Source organism: Triticum aestivum, chromosome 4B (assembly GCF_018294505.1).
Source record: "Triticum aestivum cultivar Chinese Spring chromosome 4B, IWGSC CS RefSeq v2.1, whole genome shotgun sequence".
Classification (NCBI taxonomy): Eukaryota; Viridiplantae; Streptophyta; class Magnoliopsida; order Poales; family Poaceae; genus Triticum; species Triticum aestivum.
Window position 1 is genome coordinate 203,980,850 of NC_057804.1, and position 19,183 is coordinate 204,000,032.

Here is a 19,183-nt window from a genome sequence, read left to right on the forward strand (position 1 = left end):
GTGGAACAAAATACCAGGCATAAGGCCAAGCCTTCCACCCTTTACCAAGTATATAGATGCATTAATAATATAAGAGATATTGTGATATCCCAACCAAAATCCTGTCCACCATGGAGCAATCTTCAACTTCACCTGCAACTAGCAACGCTATAAGAGGGCTGAGCAAAGCGGTAACATAGCCAAGCAACGGTTTGCTAGGAAGGGTGTCAAAGGTTAGAGGTTCATGGCAATTTGGGATGGCTTGAAGAGTAAATGATAGGTAGCGCAGCATAGCGATAGAACGAAGCAACTAGCATAGCAATGATAGTAGTGAGATCCAGGGTAGCTGTCATCTTGCCTGAAATCCCGCTAGGAAGAAGAACTAGTCCATGAAGAAGATGAACGGGCGTAGTCGAACAAATCCTCACAATCGCAACGTTACCGGAACTATCAAGAAGAAGCAACACCGGAAAGAAGCAAACAACATGGTAAATAACCATCACATAGACATGGCATGATGCACAACCAAGTATGATGCATGTCCGGTTTAAAGAGGCATATCATGGCAAAGTGCAACAAACAATACTACAAATTAAGTGGAGCTCAATATGCAATGAGTTACATATTCACGAAACACCACATTCAACTATTTAGTTAGCTCCCGTTTAGGTAGCCAACAATATTAAATGTTGATAAACATGGCCAGAGGTGAAGCATAAGTAACCTAACTATTTAGGCAAGTTTAAATGAGGCCGGAAGTGACAAACAACAATTCCGGAAAATCCTCATGAGCAATATTCGAATTTGGTACTATTCGGCCCTAAACCATATTTTAGAGTTGTTAAACATGCAAGATGAGTGCACCATGTTAAACTAGGCATTTTTCTAGACAATTTACATATATAGTTTATTTAAATCGGAGCTACATTTATTTAGTTACGGAATAAATCATTTTAGCATGTGATTTTAGCAAATTAATGCAAACAGCAATTTTAAATATTTTTAACAGGGATGAAAGTTGCATATTGTTAAAGAACATGAAAAACTGAGCAAGATGCATATATGACATGTTTCATTTGGATGGATGGATATTTAGTTATGAGCATTTTAAAATGATGGCATTTCGGTAAATATGCATGCACTGAAAAATGCTAAAATACACAGAGTGGGGAAAAAATATGCACGGGCCGGATTGCAGCAACCTGCAGTGGCCCAGGAGGACTTGGCCCAGGACCTCCTAGACGTGGACAGGCATTGCTAACCAGCTGAACTACGATGGATAGGCGACAATCAATGGGTTTGGTTATAGATGAGCCATCTTTCCGAACTGCTCTGAATCAAAACAGAATAACAACGAACAGGCGGATTGCTCTGTGGCCATGATTGAGCACACACGGCAACGTGTGCGCAGAAGCATCATCAGAACAGAACTAAAACGATAGTGAAGTTTGGTAATGAAAAAAATAGGGGAAGCTGGTATTTGAACCCCAGATCCCTTGGCTGGAGCAGCGTGGTGTGAACCACTGCGCTCCCATGGCTTCTATTGATAGGAAAGGTCGCGGCCTTCTAAGAGATAGCCCAGGGTCGAGCTTCTCTGTTTAGACAGAGAAGACGATGGCTGTGACGACGGCGCCGGCAAGGGCAGCCGTGGCGATGGCGGGGATTGAGAGGCCGCGACGGGCGTGCGGAATAGGCTAAGGAGGTGTGGGTGCGTGCGGAGGGCTGCGGGAGGAGTCTAGAGTGTGAGCCTCGAGAAGAAGCTCGTCTCAGGCCACGGCGAAGCGCGGCGAGGCGAAACAGAGAGGCGGCGGCTGAGTGCATGAGCGTGTGCAGCATGATGGAGTGCGTGTGAGGATGCATGCAATAGGTGAAACGAGCAACGGCTAGAACACGAGCTCAGGCTCATTGCCATGGTCGTACATGACGGACATGGCCTCGGACACCATGGGATCGGCGGCTACCGTGACGAATCAAACCAGAGGGGGAGATGGGGAGGAGCGGCTGCTCACCGAGGGCTCGGGACAAGAAGTCGAGGTCGGAAGCGCGACCACAGAGGCGCTGGTTGCGGAGGTGATCGGCTCCGCGGAGATTAGGAAGCAGAGACGTCGAGGAACTTGGCGTCCCGCGGCGATGAAGAGGAAGAAGACGACAACATGGACGGAGCTCCGGGTCCGCGTGGATGCGTGCGTAAGCGAGGAAGACGGCGGTCGACGCGCTGGTTCTCCTAACGGAAGAAGCTGCACGGAGACGGGCGGATCAACCCGAGCTCGAGCTCAAGCTCAGCTCGGCCATGGCCACGACTTGGCATGGAGAGGCTTACCTGGGTGGCGGTGAGGCAGGAGAGGAGGGGAATGGAAAGAGGAGGTCTAGGGCAAGGCACAGGACGTGCTAAATAGGGCTCTCGGGCAGTCTCCGGCCGTCAAATCACCGCGGATGTCGACGTGGAGGCTCTCGATGCGCGCGTACAGTGGGAGGACGAAGCTCCTTTGGAGATGGGCTGGCAGTGTGCTGTGGGCTGCAGTGAACAGGTAAGATAGGTGGGCTTCACTGGGCTGCTCTTCCTTTGTCCCTCATTTCTTTTCTTTAATTCTTCAGACAGCATAACAAGAGCAGAAATGCACAAGGACATCTAGAAGGAAGTAGACTAAGGCAGAAATAGATCTGAGATCCTGGATTTATGAACAATTTGAATAAAATTATTTGGACATTTTTAGAGGTATAAAAATAATTCAAGTTTGAATTAAATTCAAACTTGAGCCATTGTTAAACCCAACCAAAAGATATTCATATGAGCTGAAAATTGGCAGAGAGGGTGTAGGCAATGAGCAGGATTTATAGGAAAAGAATGAAAATTTATGGAGGACAGAAAATGGCACTAGCAAAAATGAAAGGAATAAGAAGGAAGGAGGTGTTGATGCATGGGCATGGCTTGAGAGAGAGATATCGAGGGCTGATGCACACACAACATGAAGAATGCAACCCACATGATGAGCATGATGAAATGTAAAATGACAAGGGTACAATGCAACATAACAAGTGAGATGAGAATGGTGCAAGAAGCAAATATATGACAAGGCACTCAACATGATCATGGCATGAACATATAGGAATGAAATATGCAAAACAATTATGATAGTGCAACAAACATAATAAACACATGGCAACAACTAAAATAAATAGAAGGCATCTAGAGCATCGGTCTTGGGGCGTTACAGGGGGCCATCCTCATCTCACCCACCAAGGACAAGCTTTGTTATGCAGTACAACTCTACATTCAGTGGGGCGAGAAGGTCTCCAACAACATCGTAAAATTCGAAGGCTTGCTCGCCGGGCTCAGGGTCGCAGCCGCGCTGGGAATAAAGCACCTCACCATCAAAGGCGACTCTCAGCTTCTCGTCAATTTCTCCGACAAAGAGTACACGCCTAAGGACGAGCACATGGAGGCATACCTGGAGGAGGTGTGCAAAATGGAGAAGTCGTTCATGGGCGTGGAGCTGCGGCAGGTGCCGCACGGGACGAACAAGGAAGCAGACAACATCACCAAAAGAGCCTCTCGTAGGCTCCCTCAGGAGCCAGGGGTGTTTGAGGAGTGGCTCTTCAAGCCATCTGCGACCCCGCACGTCATGGCCCCAGCACCACCTCAGGAGGACTTTCCACAGGCACCCGAGACGGGCTCTCTAGGCTGTGGTCACCCCTCAGGAGCCCGCTAGCTGCTCGCACTCGGGTCTTAGGAGGGGTGCTGGACCGAAGAGTTCAGGGCGTACCTGCTTCAAGGGACCCTGCCAAAGAAGGAGGAGGACGCTGAGCATGTGGCCCGTCAAGCCACCGCGTACTGCATCAAGGATGGTGAGTTATATCGCAGGAGACCCAATGACGTTTCGTTGCGGTGCATCTCCAGGGAACAGGGGCTCGAGCTGCTGGCGGTCATACATGGTGGGGACTGCGGGCATCACTCCTCGTTGCGCACCCTGGTGGGCAAGACGTTCTGCAGTGGCTTCTACTAGCCCATCGCGCTCAACGACGCTACAGAGTTGGTGCGCTCTTGTGAAGCATGCCAGTTTCATGCCAAGCAGATCCATCAGCCCACACAGGGCCTCCAGACGATACCGCTCACGTGGTTGTTTGCGGTCTGGCGGCTGGACATCTTGGTACCGTTCCCTCAGGCGCCAGGGGGCTATCGATACCTCTACGTCGCCATCGACAAGTTCACCAAGTGGGCGGAGGTAGAAGTCGTGCGCACCATCCCAGCTGGATCAGCCATCAAGTTCATCAAGGGAATCGTGAGCCGATTTGGGGTCCCCAATCGCATCATCACCAACAACGGCTCGCAGTTCACCAGCAACCTTTTCAAAACATACTGTGCTAACCTTGGAACACAGATCTGCTACGCCTCAGTAGCACATCCACGGAGCAATGGACAGTTTGAGAGGGCCAATGCAGAAGTCCTGAGGGGCCTCAAGACCCGCACCTTCAAGAAGAAGCTCGAGGCCAGTGGCAGGGGCTGGCTCGACGAGTTGTAGTCCGTGTTGTGGTCCATCCGCACCACCACAACCAAGCCAACAGGAGAAACACCTTTCTTCCTCGTCTATGGAGCAGAAGCGGTTCTCCCTCACGAGGTCAAGCATCGCTCCACGCGGGTCCTGGCATTCGATGAAACGCAACAGGACACCACGCGGAGGATGGATCTCGTGCTGGGGGAGGAACGCCGCCGTCAAGCCTCGCTTTGAGCAGTGAGGTACCAGCAGGCGTTGCGGCGGTACCACTACCGCAACGTCCGCTCCAGGACATTAGAGGTGGGAGATCTCGTCCTGAGGCGGGTGCTCTCTAGGGAGGGGCTGCATAAGCTCTCTCCCATGTGGGAGGGCCCGTTTAGGATTGCCCGTGTCTCTAGGCCTGGCACCACGCGCCTAGAGACACAGGACGGGGTCCCCATCCAGAACGGCTGGAACATCCAGCACCTCCGGAAGTTCTACCCCTAAAGAAAGGCTCCGGCCTATGAAGAAAGGCTCCGGCCTATGAAGGTCTCCGCTCGTGACACTCTCACGTAATAATGAGTGGGGATGTACATGCCTCGGAGTCTCCTGAGAGTCGCCCTGGGGCCTCATGGGGGCTCCCACCCACGTCCTAGTGGCAGCACTTAGCTCCGTGCTGGTGAGAAGACTAGATTAGGTATCGGACGCGACTGTTCATTTGCTCTCTGAAGTTGCTTGCAGTTTTCTAGTAGTCTTCCAATGGATTTAGTATTCTCGAACGCTGGTTCCTCGAGTTATGTTTTCTCCTAAGTTTTTTGGTCTAAGGACGTGAGAGAGGTGGCAGTTGCCCGCCACTTCTCCTCGCGCTCTTCGCGCGTGGGGCTAGGTAGGTGTGTGCGCCCAGGGCTTGCCTTTGCGCGCACACACCGCGCCAAACCTCGTTGTTTCTGCTTCATCCTCACGAGGAGCCCTCGATCGTGTCCACTGGCACCAGCACCCCTCATGTTCATGCCCCCCGGGCAGTGCAACGCGGTGCATCAGGTCCAAGCTAACCTATGGCAGGGGGCTCACGTAAGGGGGAGCAAGTCGCTCGACAAATTTTCTCTTCCTTCAAAGGACAGCTCTGCCCTGCAGCGGCTCCTGAGGGTGCAAGGTGTACCTCCTGAGGGCACAGGGCGTACCTCCTGGGGGTTCTGTCAAGTACCTAAGGTCAAGTTCTCATGAGGCGGAGGACGACTGCACATACCAAGCTAAGCCTTCCTACCTTAACCCTCTCAAATTGCAAACACTACAGCACGGCATCAAGATGGCAATTATAACATAAAATGGCATAGCAGCAACCGTTCATTACACGCCCCCGCAGGGTACATTCTTCTTTCTTTTTCGGATTGCAGGAGAAGGGAAAAGCTAAACAAAGAGGGCCTGAGGCATACAAGCTTGGCACTAGCGCCTCATCCTCAAGCAGCGCCTCAAGGTAGCCCGGCGCTCCACCAGTTCTTCCATAAGAGATCTGGGGCTACCGGCCTAGAGTCCAAGTTTGTTGGCCCCCAGCATCATGCCGGGCTCCTCTCCAGCTTCACTAGAGCGCTGCGGCAGGAAGAACCACCAGCGTCCTCGACACGAGCATGATGATGCAGGGGCCGGTCATAGCCACCGCTGCTTGAGCTCTCGTCCGAGGAAGAGCCGCCATCACGGGAGGAGGAGAGCGTGTTACCAAGTCCAAGCTCGTCGTCGCCGCCATCATCGTCGCTGCTGTCCTCCAGGCAGCACCCCACGCGGCGGCCGTCCCCCTGAACACCCTCACATAGAGGGTCGCCAGGCCATCGTACTTGAAGTGGAGGGTCCACCTTCCGCCCAGGCCACGCGCGCGGGCGAAGGTCTGCCAGCCGCGGGTCAGCACCATGCTGCCAGAGGCGGAGACCTAGCAGCACCCGTCAGCCTGCAGCCAGAGGCCATTAAGCCCTGAAGAAGGAAGCTCACCGGAGAAGAAGCGTGGGAGCCGGAGCGAGGTGCCAGCAGGGCTCTCCGACCACACCATGAACTCAGGGAGCACCTCCAGCAAGGAAAATCATGGTCTAAGCAGGTGCACGATCACGGTGCGCCTCCCTTCATCATGGGGGTTGCTCCAAAGCCGGTGGCCCCCGCCGCGAGAGGAGGTGCCATCGCGGGCGCCTAGAGCAATGTTGCCTCTAGGGGGACGGCCACGGCCCCTCTTGGGAGGAGGAGAGGCTGGCCCCTCCTTGGAGGCCTTTCCCTTCTCGGCCGCTGAAAACCTCTTCGGCGACGCCATGGGAGCAAGGCGGAGAGGAGAGAAGCAGCCGGGAGCAAGAAGAAAGAAAGATGGATGGGGGGCTCTGCCCCTCCCTCACATTTATAGCCAAGGGAGGCCAACCGTCAGCCTCCACGACCTCGCGCCATCATGACCTACTGCATGCCACATCGACCAGTCAAGTCGAGCAGTTGCCAAGGCAGTGTGGGGAAGCGGAGTCGCCCACGTCCAATCAATCGCCATGCATCACCAAGGCCGCAGGCAGTTAGGGCCCGCGGCACTCCGCACTTGCCCTTTGGCTTCGCCTAGAAGCCAAGTCCAAGCGCGCCTTGGGCTCGGGGGCTACTGTCGGCATCCTGGACTTGGGGGCATCTAGTCCTGCCTGCCTGCGCCCCACCGCGTGACTCCATCGACGGCCTGGTATGGCCCAGCTTCAACACCAACACCGCAAGACCCTCGCGAGGGGACAAGCACTACAAAAAAAAGACACATCCGTGATATTTTGGGCCAAACGAAAAAATTTCCTGCCATACATATGACACTTCTATGATGATAATTGTGACAAAACCCGGTATCATCATAGATGTGGTGGGCTCCTACTTCTATGACAAAAAATCATGACATAAAATGGGCTTTTCGTCCTGGGCGGGCCGGAGACGCAGCTGCATGACATTCTTTGGGCCGTCCATGACGGAAAAAACCATGGTAGAAGCGAGGGGGAGGAAAATTTTGGGAAGTTGCCGGTTACAGAGGGAGAGCGATGCGTGTTTCTCTCGTACAGGTACGCACGTGTGTGCGAGGCGTTGGCTCTAAGTGAACCCAGCGATGCGTTGGGCTCTAACTGAACCCGGGTGATTGCACTACAGGCTACGCGTTACTGAACCCGAGCGATCGATCGATGGCTGTTAACTGAACCCGATGGAGCGATTCCTTCGCTACTGCTGCTAACTGAAGCCGATCGATTGGATGAACAGTGAGCGTTGCGGGGGGGTTTGGATGAATAGTGAGCGATGGCGTTACCTCTGGATGAACAGGACCCCGTGGTGTGGAGGGTTGGATGAACAGTAGACGGTGGAGGGGTGGTTGAACAGTAGCCGGTGGAGTAGCTCACGGTGGAGGCTGGATGAACAGGAGCTCGTGGAGGCTGGAGGAGGTCGACGGTAGCCCGTGGAGGCTGGAGGAGGTCGACGGTGGAGATGAACAGTATCCCGTGGAGTCCCGTTTTGCGGTACGCCACACCCCTCCCGATGAACAAGACCCCTGTTTCGACCGTAGGAGGTCTGTTTCGTCCATTTTGTGGTACGCCACACCCCTCCCGATCAACAGGACCCCCGTTTCGACCGTAGGAGGTCCATTTCGTCCGTTTTGCGGTATGCCACACCCCTCCCGATCAACAGGACCCCCGTTTCAACCGTAGGAGGTCCGTTTCGTCCGTTTTGCAGTACGCCACACCCCTCCCGATCAACAGGACCCCGTTCCGAACATAGGAGGTCCGTTTCCTCCGTTCTGCGGTACACCAGGCCTCGTTTCCATCGCCTGTTCCGTCCAAGCCCTCCCGATGAACACGACCACACATTCTGTTCCGACCCAGCCGGTTGGCTCCCCATGAACACAACGACGTCGTTGTTTCTCCATTCCGACCCAGCCATGTACATATGCGCGAGTAGGCATTTGAGACCCCGCCCGTATGTACACATACGTGGCCGTATTTTCTTTCTTGCACCCTGGCCGTTGTACGTACGTGTACGTGCTACGTGCGCGCCTCTACTACAACACGTGCGCGCCTCTACAACGACCAGTATGTACGTACACGTTCGCGACTAGAATGACAATGCTACGTGCGCTTCGACCAGGTGGGTCCCGACTATCAGGCACTTCCTTGCATTTGAAAATGTAGCTGGTGGGTCCCAGCAGTCAGAGGGGAGAATCGTTTTTTTTTGCACGGACGCACTTCCTTGCGTGCGAAGGTGTAGCTGGTGGGTCCCATCAGTCAGGGGGGAAACGTTTTTTTCGTGAAATACGGTGGCCCACCTGGTGGGTCCCTGCTGTCAGGTGGAAGAATAATTATTTTCCGCGTAATAAGGAGGCACTTCCTTGCTGTGGCCGTGGACCCAGCTGTCAGCCTCTTTGTCGTTGTCAAAACCGGCGGATCTCGGGTAGGGGGTCCCGAACTATGCGTCTAGGCGGATGGCAACAAGAGACAAGGGACACGGTGTTTTTACCCAGGTTCGGCCCTGTCGATGGAGGTAAAACCCTACTCCTGCTTGATTAATATTGATGATATGGGTAGTACAAGAGTTGATCTACCACGAGATCAGAGAGGCTAAACCCTAGAAGCTAGCCTATGGTATGATTGTTGTTCATCCTATGGACTAAAACTCTCCGGTTTATATAGACACCGGAGAGGGCTAGGGTTACATAGAGTCGGTTACAATGGGAGGAGATCTTCATATCGAATTGCCAAGCTTGCCTTCCACGCCAAGGAAAGTCCTATCCGGACACGGGACGAAGTCTTCAATCTTGTATCTTCATAGTCCGGGAGTCCGGCCAAAGGTCATAGTCCGGCCATCCGGACGCCCCCTAATCCAGGACTCCCTCAGTAGCCCCCGAACCAGGCTTCAATGACGATAAGTCCGGCGTGCAAGTTTGTCTTCGGCATTGCAAGGCGGGTTCTTCTCCAAATTCCATGTACCTGTCGAATAGTGTCCGGCTTCTAGTGTGTGCTGCCCTCCTCAGCTTTTGTGCCCAATAATGACCATCTTCCACGTGTCAAACGAATGCGAAAAGCCAGGGAGTTTTTTTCATTTACCCTCCCCCCCTGGGGCACATAAATGAGCCGCCCATAAAAGAGACGGGGATTTAGATCCAATTCACACCACCTTCCCTCCGCGAGTATCCATCAGAGCGCTCTCGACAGAGATCCATTCCACCATGGCCGGTCGGAGCAGCTCCTCCTCTCGCCTCTCCAGCCCTCGGCTCAGAGATTGGGAGCGGTGTTCCGTCCCGCATAGCAAGCAAGTAGTGCTTCAATCCAAGGGGCTCCTCCTCCCAGCATATATGGTCCCAGTTCGAGCCGGGATTGCCACCTATAGCGGCGGAGAGCAGGCGGAGAGCGTCCCCAATCCCTCCCAAGGAGAGCGGGTATGCCTAGTCCCTTATTTAATAAGAGGACTTGGATTTCCAATTCATCCGTTTCTCCGAGGGCTACTGGAGTTTTACGGCCTCCAGCTACACAACCTCACGCCTGCCTCCGTACTGCATATTGCGGGCTTCGTGGCCCTCTGCGAGCTGTTTTTGGGCATCGAGGCCCATTTCGCGCTTTGGAAGAGGTTGTTCTGCCTTGTGCCCCGCTCTCAGGAGGGGTCAATTTATCAAGTGGGCGGAGCCGAATTATGGCGCATCGCCGGGACCGGATATCTATCCGGAACCCCAAAGAAGGCGTCCGAGGACTGGCCTTCGGAATGGTTTTATATGGACGACGTCCCCCTGCCGGACCCTGTACGGATCGGCCTCCCTGAGTTCAATAACGCTCCGTTGAAGAAACGCCTGAGCTGGCGCCCACGGAACCCTCAGAGGGAAACTGACAGGGACGTCCTTTACCTGATGAGCCGGATAAGGTTGTTGGCTCATTCCGGACTGACCATGATCGAGGTCATGGCCACATGCATTATGCGGGGGGTGCAGCCGCTTCAGTACAGAGGCCACCCCATGTGGGATTTCAACGGGGAGGACGACGCCACCCGGTGCGGTCGCAAGGGGCCGGATTCGGCTGCCACTTTAACGAAGATCTTATCCGCTTTGTACAAGGGAGAAGGAGAGGAATTCCTCCGTGTCAATCCACGGGGCGGATTCTCCATGTACAGTCCTCCAAGCTGGGTGAGCGAACATTTTCACTTGCCTACCTGTTTTCAAATTCCCATAATTGAGTACTTAGTCTAGCAATTTTAACGCAGGAGCTGCGCCAGACTGTGAAGGAGATAAGCAGCCCTCCTCCACAACCCGAGGACCCGGAACGGTCCCTCGACCCGGACTCCCAAGAGGACCCGGACTTATGTGTGGAGCTAATTGATGGGGTGTTTCACCAATTGAGTAGGAACAACACCTTAGTGGCCATTACGGCCGACTATCCTGGACTACTCCCAGCCTCAAAGGTAACCGAGACCGAAGTCCCAGTACTTTCAAGAGGATCCATCCATGCTTTATTTTAATTGTCGTAAACCAATAGTGTTTCGTTTTGCAGGGGAAATCCTTGAGGCGGAGGGCCGAGCCCGCGGCGGGTAGCCAACAAGGGCCATTGAAGCCAAGCGGGCTAAAAAGGAGTGCGGACCGGATCGAGACTCAGGTGCAACGGTATGGCGTGCAATTTTAACGCCTAGGGTTTATGCCCTTAAGTCATACTAACGCTCATGCTCTTCTCAGGAAGAAGAGCGCCCGCCGGACTATATCCACCGGCCAGGCTGCAAGGCCGGGTCCGGAAGCGGAGGCGAATACGGGGCGTGCACCGGACGTTCCTCCGACAGAGGACGCAGGCGGGCTATCTGCCACCCATTCAGAGGTGGAGAGTGCCATGAACCACAGGCGTCGCCGGACTGTTCTTCGTGACGCATGTTTTTCCCAAGAGGCGTTGGACGCCTTTAATACGGGAGATGCGTACCTCTGTGCCGCTCAAAATGGTCTAACCAGAGCCACAGAGCAGTATGTGAAAGACATACGGGTGAGTAAATCTGATGGTTATATATGTCAGTAGCCCCCGAGACTTGAAACAGTTAAGATAACTGATTTAAGGATCATATGTTACGCAGGATCTTACAAAAAAGAACACGCAACTGTCGCAGGAGCTGGAAGAGTGCAAGGCCCAACTCGAGGCCGCACTGGCCGCTTCAGAGAATGCCAAGGGGACCCCCTCAGGTAATATATGCTTCGAAAGATAATTCTGTTGTGAAGTGCGGCATGTGTGCAATTCTGACAATAACAGTGCAGATGGGGCCGGAGTGAATCCGGACAAGCAGCAACTCCTGCGCCAGTTAAAGGCCGGCGAGAGCGTGCTGACGAGGGTGAGGCAAGAGAAGAACAAGCTTCAAGACGCCAATACCCAGCTGGGCGAGGAACTAAAGGATGTTCGTGCTCAGCTGTCTGATTCCGTAAAGGAGAATCGGCGACTTCGACGCGGCATTTTTAGTAAGTGCTTAAACGAATCTTCGAAAAAAGAGTTCGGCGAGGAAGTCGATTGACAGACTATGTCTGCAGATATGCTGACAGGTCGTCCTGCGAAGGAAATGCCCGGTTCAGCGGGGGACCTTCTTCCCGAGCTGTTGCAACTGCACGAACGAGTTCGGCAGGCGATGCAAGGCGTCGTCCAGGCTATGTGGCCATCCCTATCCATGCCCGAAGGCCTTGGAGAGCTTGCAGAGAAGCTGGAGGGAGTGCGGCAGCGCTTCCGGTTGTGGAAGATATCGGCCTGCCGTCAAGGTGCCAGGGAGGCCTGGGCCATGGTGAAGACTCGGTACATGAAGGCTGACCCGAACCACATGGCCGAGGTCGGCCCTGTGGGGCCTGACGGAAAGGAGATCCCTGTCAGTTTAGTGTATGGCCAGGTAGAGCTGGCTGCCAAGTATTCTCAACAGGACTGTAAATTAGACAGCCTGTTGGATGGTATTGAAGAAGAATATACCTAGTCAAATTGACTATGTAATTTAAAATGACATGTAAAATGCCTTCTAGCCGGATTGTAGATCGTTTGTCATTGCGGACCTTTTCGCTTCAACCTCTGGACCCGATAGTCCGGAGTGTGTCCGAATACCCTCTCGGTTATGTAAGAACCGGGGCATGCATGGAGACCAGGCGTAGGGGTCATAAGTGCTTTAGCAGACAAGTGCCCAACTAGTTATGTTATATTACATGGTTAGTAAGAAACATCTTCCAGGGAGAATAGTTCCGTTAGGGGTTCCTTTCCCTGGGAGGCATGCCCTAAAGTGCATGTCCGGACTGCGAAAAGAAAGCAGAAAAGCATCTGGGGGCAGATAAATAGAAAAAAAATCATCTTTTAGTTCACCGACCTAATATTCCCTTAAGAACGCTAGCTTTCGGCTTCACCAAGTCTGAGGTACACGTTCGGCTGACCCGGCGGTAACAATCGCAGAGGTGCTCCCTTTACCACCTAGCCGAACAAACGGGAACGTAGGGGTAAGCACAGGAGCCAGGCAACCCAGCTTGGCCAAAACTTAAGTCATATCGATGCATATAATGGTGCATAAAAGGTTCATGCGGAAGTGTCACACATGTTTTGGGCATGAGGCCCGTGTATATAAGCTTCTGATAAAGAAGCCCCCAGGTATAATGAGCGCGGGTAGCGCGTCAATTATGAGCGAACAATCGCGCAAGCAAGCCCCTAGAGGCTTGGGAGAAAGAAGGGAGGAAGTAGGAGGGAAAAAAACCAGGCAGCTAAATTTAAAACAAGGAAGGTGATAGAGGAAGGAGATGAACATAGAGTCCGGCGCTAGGCGTAGAATCTTCGTAGGCATGCTGCGTTCCTTGGGTTCGGCTCGAGTCGGTTGTCCGATGCATTTCGCAGACGGTATGCTCCACCAGTCAGGACTTGGTCGATTGTGAAGGGACCTTCCCATTTGGGTTTGAGTTTGTCCTTTTTCTTGTCCGGCAGGCGTAGAACTAGTTCGCCAACATTGTAAGTTTTGGCCCGTACTTCTCTGCTTTGATATCTTCGAGCCTGCTGTTGATAGAATGTGGAACGGGCCTTCGCCACGTCGTGCTCCTCTTCCAATGCGTCCAAGCTGTCCTATCGATTGAGCTCGGCTTCTCTTTCTTCGTACATGCGCACGCGAGATGAGTCATGAATTATGTCATAGGTCAGGACTGCCTCTGCGCCGTATACCATAAAAAATGGTGTGAATCCGGTAGTGCGATTCGGCGTGGTCCGCAGCCCCCAGAGTACGGAGTCAAGCTCCTCTACCCAGTGCGTGTTAGATTCCGTGAGGGATCGCACTAATCTGGGTTTGATGCCGCTCATGATTAGACCGTTGGCTCGCTCGACTTGACCGTTAGTTTGTGGGTGAGAGACTGAAGTGTAATCGAGCTTAATGCCCATGTTTTTACACCAGAGTTTAACTTCATCGGCCGTAAAGTTTGTGCCGTTGTCAGTAATGATGCTGTGGGGGACGCCGTAACGGTGCACAACCCCGGATATGAAGTCTATCACCGGTCCGGATTCGGCCGTCTTAACAGGCTTGGCCTCTATCCATTTGGTGAATTTATCCACCATGACAAGTAGATATTTTTGCTTGTGGGTTCCTCCTTTAAGGGGTCCAACCATGTCAAGCCCCCAGACCGCAAAAGGCCAGGTGATGGTTATGGTTTGTAGGGCGGTAGGCGGCATGTGGCTTTGATTAGCGAATAATTGGCAACCGACGCATCGCTGGACTAAGTCCTGAGCGTCTGCCCGGGCCGTCGGCCAATAAAATCCGGTACGGAAGGCCTTGCTCACAAGGGCTCGGGCTGCGGCATGGTGACCGCCGAGTCCGGTGTGAATTTCCGCCAGAAGGTTCCGCCCTTCCTCTTCGGAGATACACCTTTGAAGGACTCCGGTGGTACTTTTCTTATAAAGCTCTCCTTCATGGACTTTATAGGCTTTAGATCGCCGCACTATGCAGCGTGCCTCATTTTGGTCCTCGGGGAGTTCCTGCCTAGTTATGTAGGCTAAGAATGGTTCTGTCCATGAGGCAATTACTGCCATTATTGCGTGGGCTGAGGGTGTGACTTCATTGACGGAGTCTTCCGTTGTGTCAGGGTGTTCGGGGTCAGGTGATGCGGCCTGGTCTGGATTGTTAATTCTGGATTCCCCTTCCCATTGTACGGATGGCTTGAATAGCCTTTCCAGGAAAATGTTGGGGGGGCTGCATCGCGCTTTGCGCCGATGCGTGCCAGGACATCTGTTGCCTGATTATTTTCCCGGGCTATTTGGTGGAATTCCAGCCCTTCGAACCGAGCTGATATATTTAGGACGGTGTTGCGGTAAGCTGCTATTTTCGGATCTTTGGCGTCAAAGTCTCTGTTTATTTGGGATATCGCGAGGTTCAAATCCCTGCGCACCTCTAGGCGTTGAATGCCCATGGAGACTGCCATCCGGAGGCCGTGTAGAAGGGCCTCGTATTCGGCTGCATTGTTGGAGTCTGTATACATTATCTAGAGTACATATTGGACTGTATCTCCTGTTGGGGATGTCAGGACGACGCCAGCCCCCAGGCCCGCCAGCATTTTGGAGCCGTCAAAGTGCATGGTCCAATTGGAATATGTGTCGTACTCTTTAGGGAGTTCGGCTTCAGTCCATTCAGCGACAAAGTCGTCCAAGGCTTGCGACTTGATGGCTCGTCGTGGCTTATATGTTATGTCGAATGGGAGGAGCTCAATGGCCCATTTGGCAATCCGGCCTATTGCGTCGCGGTTGTTTATGATATCGTTAAGAGGTACTTCGGAGGCTACTATTATCGAACACTCTTGAAAGTAGTGTCGTAGCTTCCGGGATGCCATGAACACTACGTATGCTATTTTTTGGTAATGCGGGTACCAGGACTTGCATGGAGTGAGGACAGTGGACACGTAGTACTCTGGTTTTTGGACAGGGAATTTGTGTCCTTCCGTTTCTCCTTCGACAACAAGGACTGCGCTTACAACTTGGTGAGTTGCCGCTATGTATAACAACATTGGTTCGCCGATGTTCGGCACGGCCAGGATAGGGTTTGTTGCCAGTATGGCTTTTATTTCTTTGAGTCTGGACATGGCGGCATCCGTCCACTCAAAGTGTTCGGTGCGCTGGAGGAGGCGGTAAAGGGGTAATGCCTTTTCCCCCAAGCGGGAGATGAAGCGGCTTAGAGCCGCCATGCATGCAGTCAATTTTTGTATTTGCTTGAGATCTTTTGGAATATCCAATTGTGACAGGGCTCGGATCTTGGCTGGGTTTGCTTCAATTCCTCTACCGGATACAATGAAGCCCAAGAGCTTTCCGGCTGGTACGCTAAAAACGCATTTTTCCGGGTTAAGCCTAATGTCATATGTTCGGAGGTTATTGAACGTGAGCCTCAAGTCGTCTATTAGAGTTTCGACGTGTTTGGTTTTGACGACCACGTCATCCACGTACGCTTCAACCGTTTTGCCGATCTGGTTGGCCAGACATGTCTGAATCATGCGCTGATATGTTGTGCCGGCGTTTTTGAGCCCGAAGGGCATTGTGTTGAAGCAGAATGGGCCGTATGGGGTGATGAATGCCGTTGTGGCTTGGTCTGACTCTGCCATCTTGATTTGGTGGTAGCCAGAGTATGCATCGAGGAAACACAATGAATCGTGTCCTGCAGTGGCGTCGATGATTTGATCAATGCGGGGGAGGGGGAAGGGATCCTTTGGGCAGGCCTTATTTAGGTCTTTGAAATCGACGCATAGGCGCCAGGATTTGTCCTTCTTTGGTACCATCACCAGGTTTGCTAGCCAGTTCGGATGTTTTATATCTCTGTTGAATCCGGCTTCCAGTAGTTTGGCTAGCTCCTCTCCCATGGCTTGTCTCTTAGGTTCGGAGAAACGCCGAAGAGTCTGCTTGACGGGCTTGAATCCTTTTAGGATGTTCAGGCTGTGCTCGGCCAGCCTGCGTGGGATTCCTGGCATGTCTGAAGGGTGCCAGGCAAAAATATCCCAATTTTCTCGTAGGAATTCTCTGAGTGCAGCGTCTATATCAGGGTTTAGTTGTGCCCCGATGGAGGCCGTTTTTGTAGTGTCCGTTGGATGGACTTGGAACTTGACTATTCCATTTGCCGGCTTGAAGGAGGTGGACTTGGATCTTTTGTCGAGTATCACGTCATCCCTGTCCACCATGGAGCGCAACACAGTTAGTTCCTCGGCCACCAGGGCTTCGGATAATGCCTCGAGGGCCAGTGCGGCTGTCTTGTTTTCGGCGCGGAGCGCTGTGTCTGGATCACTAGCAAGAGTGATGATTTCATTGGGTCCGGGCATTTTGAGCTTCATGTACACGTAATGGGGTATAGCTTGAAAAATTCTGAATGCTTCTCGCCCTAGCAGGGCGTGGTATCCGCTGCTGAACGGGGCCACTTGAAATGTGACCTCCTCGGATCTGTAATTATCCAGCGTGCCGAACACCACATCCAGTGTGATTTTCCCTGAACATCACGCTTCCCGGATGGGGATTGTTCCTCTAAAGGTTGTGTTGCTTCGCTCGATGCGGCTCCAGTCTATTTCCATTTTTCGCAGGGTTTCCTCATAGATGAGGTTCAATCCGCTGCCACCGTCCATGAGTACCTTTGTAAGCCGGAAGCCGTCCACTATCGGACTGAGGACCAGCGCGGCTGGTGCTCGGGCTGTCCGGAATTTAGGTTCGTCACTGGCATTAAAGGTAATAGCCTTGTCACTCCATGGGTTTTATTGTCGCTACTTGGTAGACTTCGGTAAGGCTGCGGAGCATTCGTTTCCTCGCATTGTTTGATGCGAAAGTCTCGAAGACTGTTGACACCGTACTGGCGTTTCTGGGGTGGTGCTCTGCGGATTCTGGAGTTAGAAGCTCCTCGCCACTTCTGGCCACCTGCCGGAGTATCCAGCATGCTCTAAGGCTGTGAGTTGGTGTGACTTCCTCTGTACTATGAATTTTACAGGGTCCATTGAGCCATCCCTCCAGTACGGTTCCATACCCTATAGAGGGTTTTTGGTTTTTGTTGTTTGGCTCAGGTGCCTGGCGATAATGCGCCCTTTTGTTTTGGACTGGGATTGTATTCAGGGTCGGATTGTCCCAGAATTTTGTTTCGGTTTTTCGAACGCTTTCTGTCGCACAGTACTTTCGTACTATGGATGTCAAGTCGGAGAAGCGTGTAATGTCGCGGCGACTTATGGCGTTGAGGATTCCGATGTCAATGCAGTTGTTACAGAAGAATGAAATTGCATCCCTCCCGCAGCAGTCCTTTATCATGTTCCTAACCAGGAGGAATCTGGCCCAGTAATGGTGTACTGTTTCCCCGGGCTCTTGCCGAATTTGGGATAGATCCCTTGCATTTGGGTGGGCGGGTGGATTTAAATCCGGAACCTCGCCCGATCTAAGACTCAGGGGCCAAGAAATTTCCGAACTCGGAAGCTTGTTTTCTTGGACGTTATTCAATGAATTAGGCCCGCTGCCTGACTTTAGGTTCAGAGCTTGGGCGATGTCCTCCCCTCCGTGGATGTCCGGCTTGGAGGGATCAGGAATCTGGACACATCTGGTCCTTAGGATGGGCGAAGATTCCCCCCATTGTTCTTCCACCACTTCAACGTGGTGGGTGACCTGGGGAGAGTCAATCTCTCTCTGATCGGGTTTAAGCCCAACCTAGCCATAATCTGTAGCGACTCCCAGGGCGGCGATGCGATCCAAGAGCTCGTTTAGGGAAGAGAGCTCCATCAGATCTAACTGCTCAGCAAGTTCCAAGCTGATGTGGAGATTGCTTTCGATGACCCAAGAGGTCATCGTCGGCGCGGCGGCCGAACAGGCGTTCATCAAAAAACTGCCTAGCCGGAGAGTTTGGCCGATAGCCAAAGCTCCTTTAGCAACAGCGCCGTCTTTTCCTTCCTGACGGTGATGACACAGAGGAACTCTCAATGAAAGCACCAATGTCGGTGCCAAACCGGCGGATCTCGAGTAGGGGGTCCCGAACTGTGCGTCTAGGCGGATGGCAACAGGAGACAAGGGACACGGTGTTTTTACCCACGTTCGGGCCTTCTCGATGGAGGTAAAACCCTACTCCTGCTTGATTAATATTGATGATGTGGGTAGTACAAGAGTTTATCTACCACAAGATCAGAGAGGCTAAACCCTAGAAGCTAGCCTATGGTATGATTGTTGTTCGTCCTATGGACTAAAACTCTCCGGTTTGTATAGACACTGGAGAGGGCTAGGGTTACATAGAGTCGGTTACAATGGGAGGAGATCTTCATATCGAATCGCCAAGATTGCCTTCCACGCCAAGGAAGGTCCTATTCGGACACGGGACGAAGTCTTCAATCTTGTATCTTCATAGTCCGGGAGTCCGGCCAAAGGTCATAGTCCGGCCATCCGGACACCCCCTAATCCAGGACTCCATCACTCTCCACATACAGTCCATGTCCGATGGAAATCGTTCCTTGACCATGTTGACCACGCCGTGCCGAGAGCACCAGGGCGGTGGACGACAGCGAGGCCTAGGAAGGGGACGACGGGGAGACGGGGAAGATGCGGCAGTGGAAGCCCGCGCCGAGAGGAGTACGAGGGTTCACTGGTTTGGCTACGGTGTGAGGCTGCCATCGCCGCAGGGCCTGGCCAGCGGTGGGAATAGTAGGGGGCGGTGAGGCCTCCGTGGCAGCACATCCGGCCACGGGAGGCAGGAGCATGCGGCACGACCGGTGCTGCTTTGGGCGGCTGGAGCAAGAAGACCAGAGGTTGAAGAAGCAT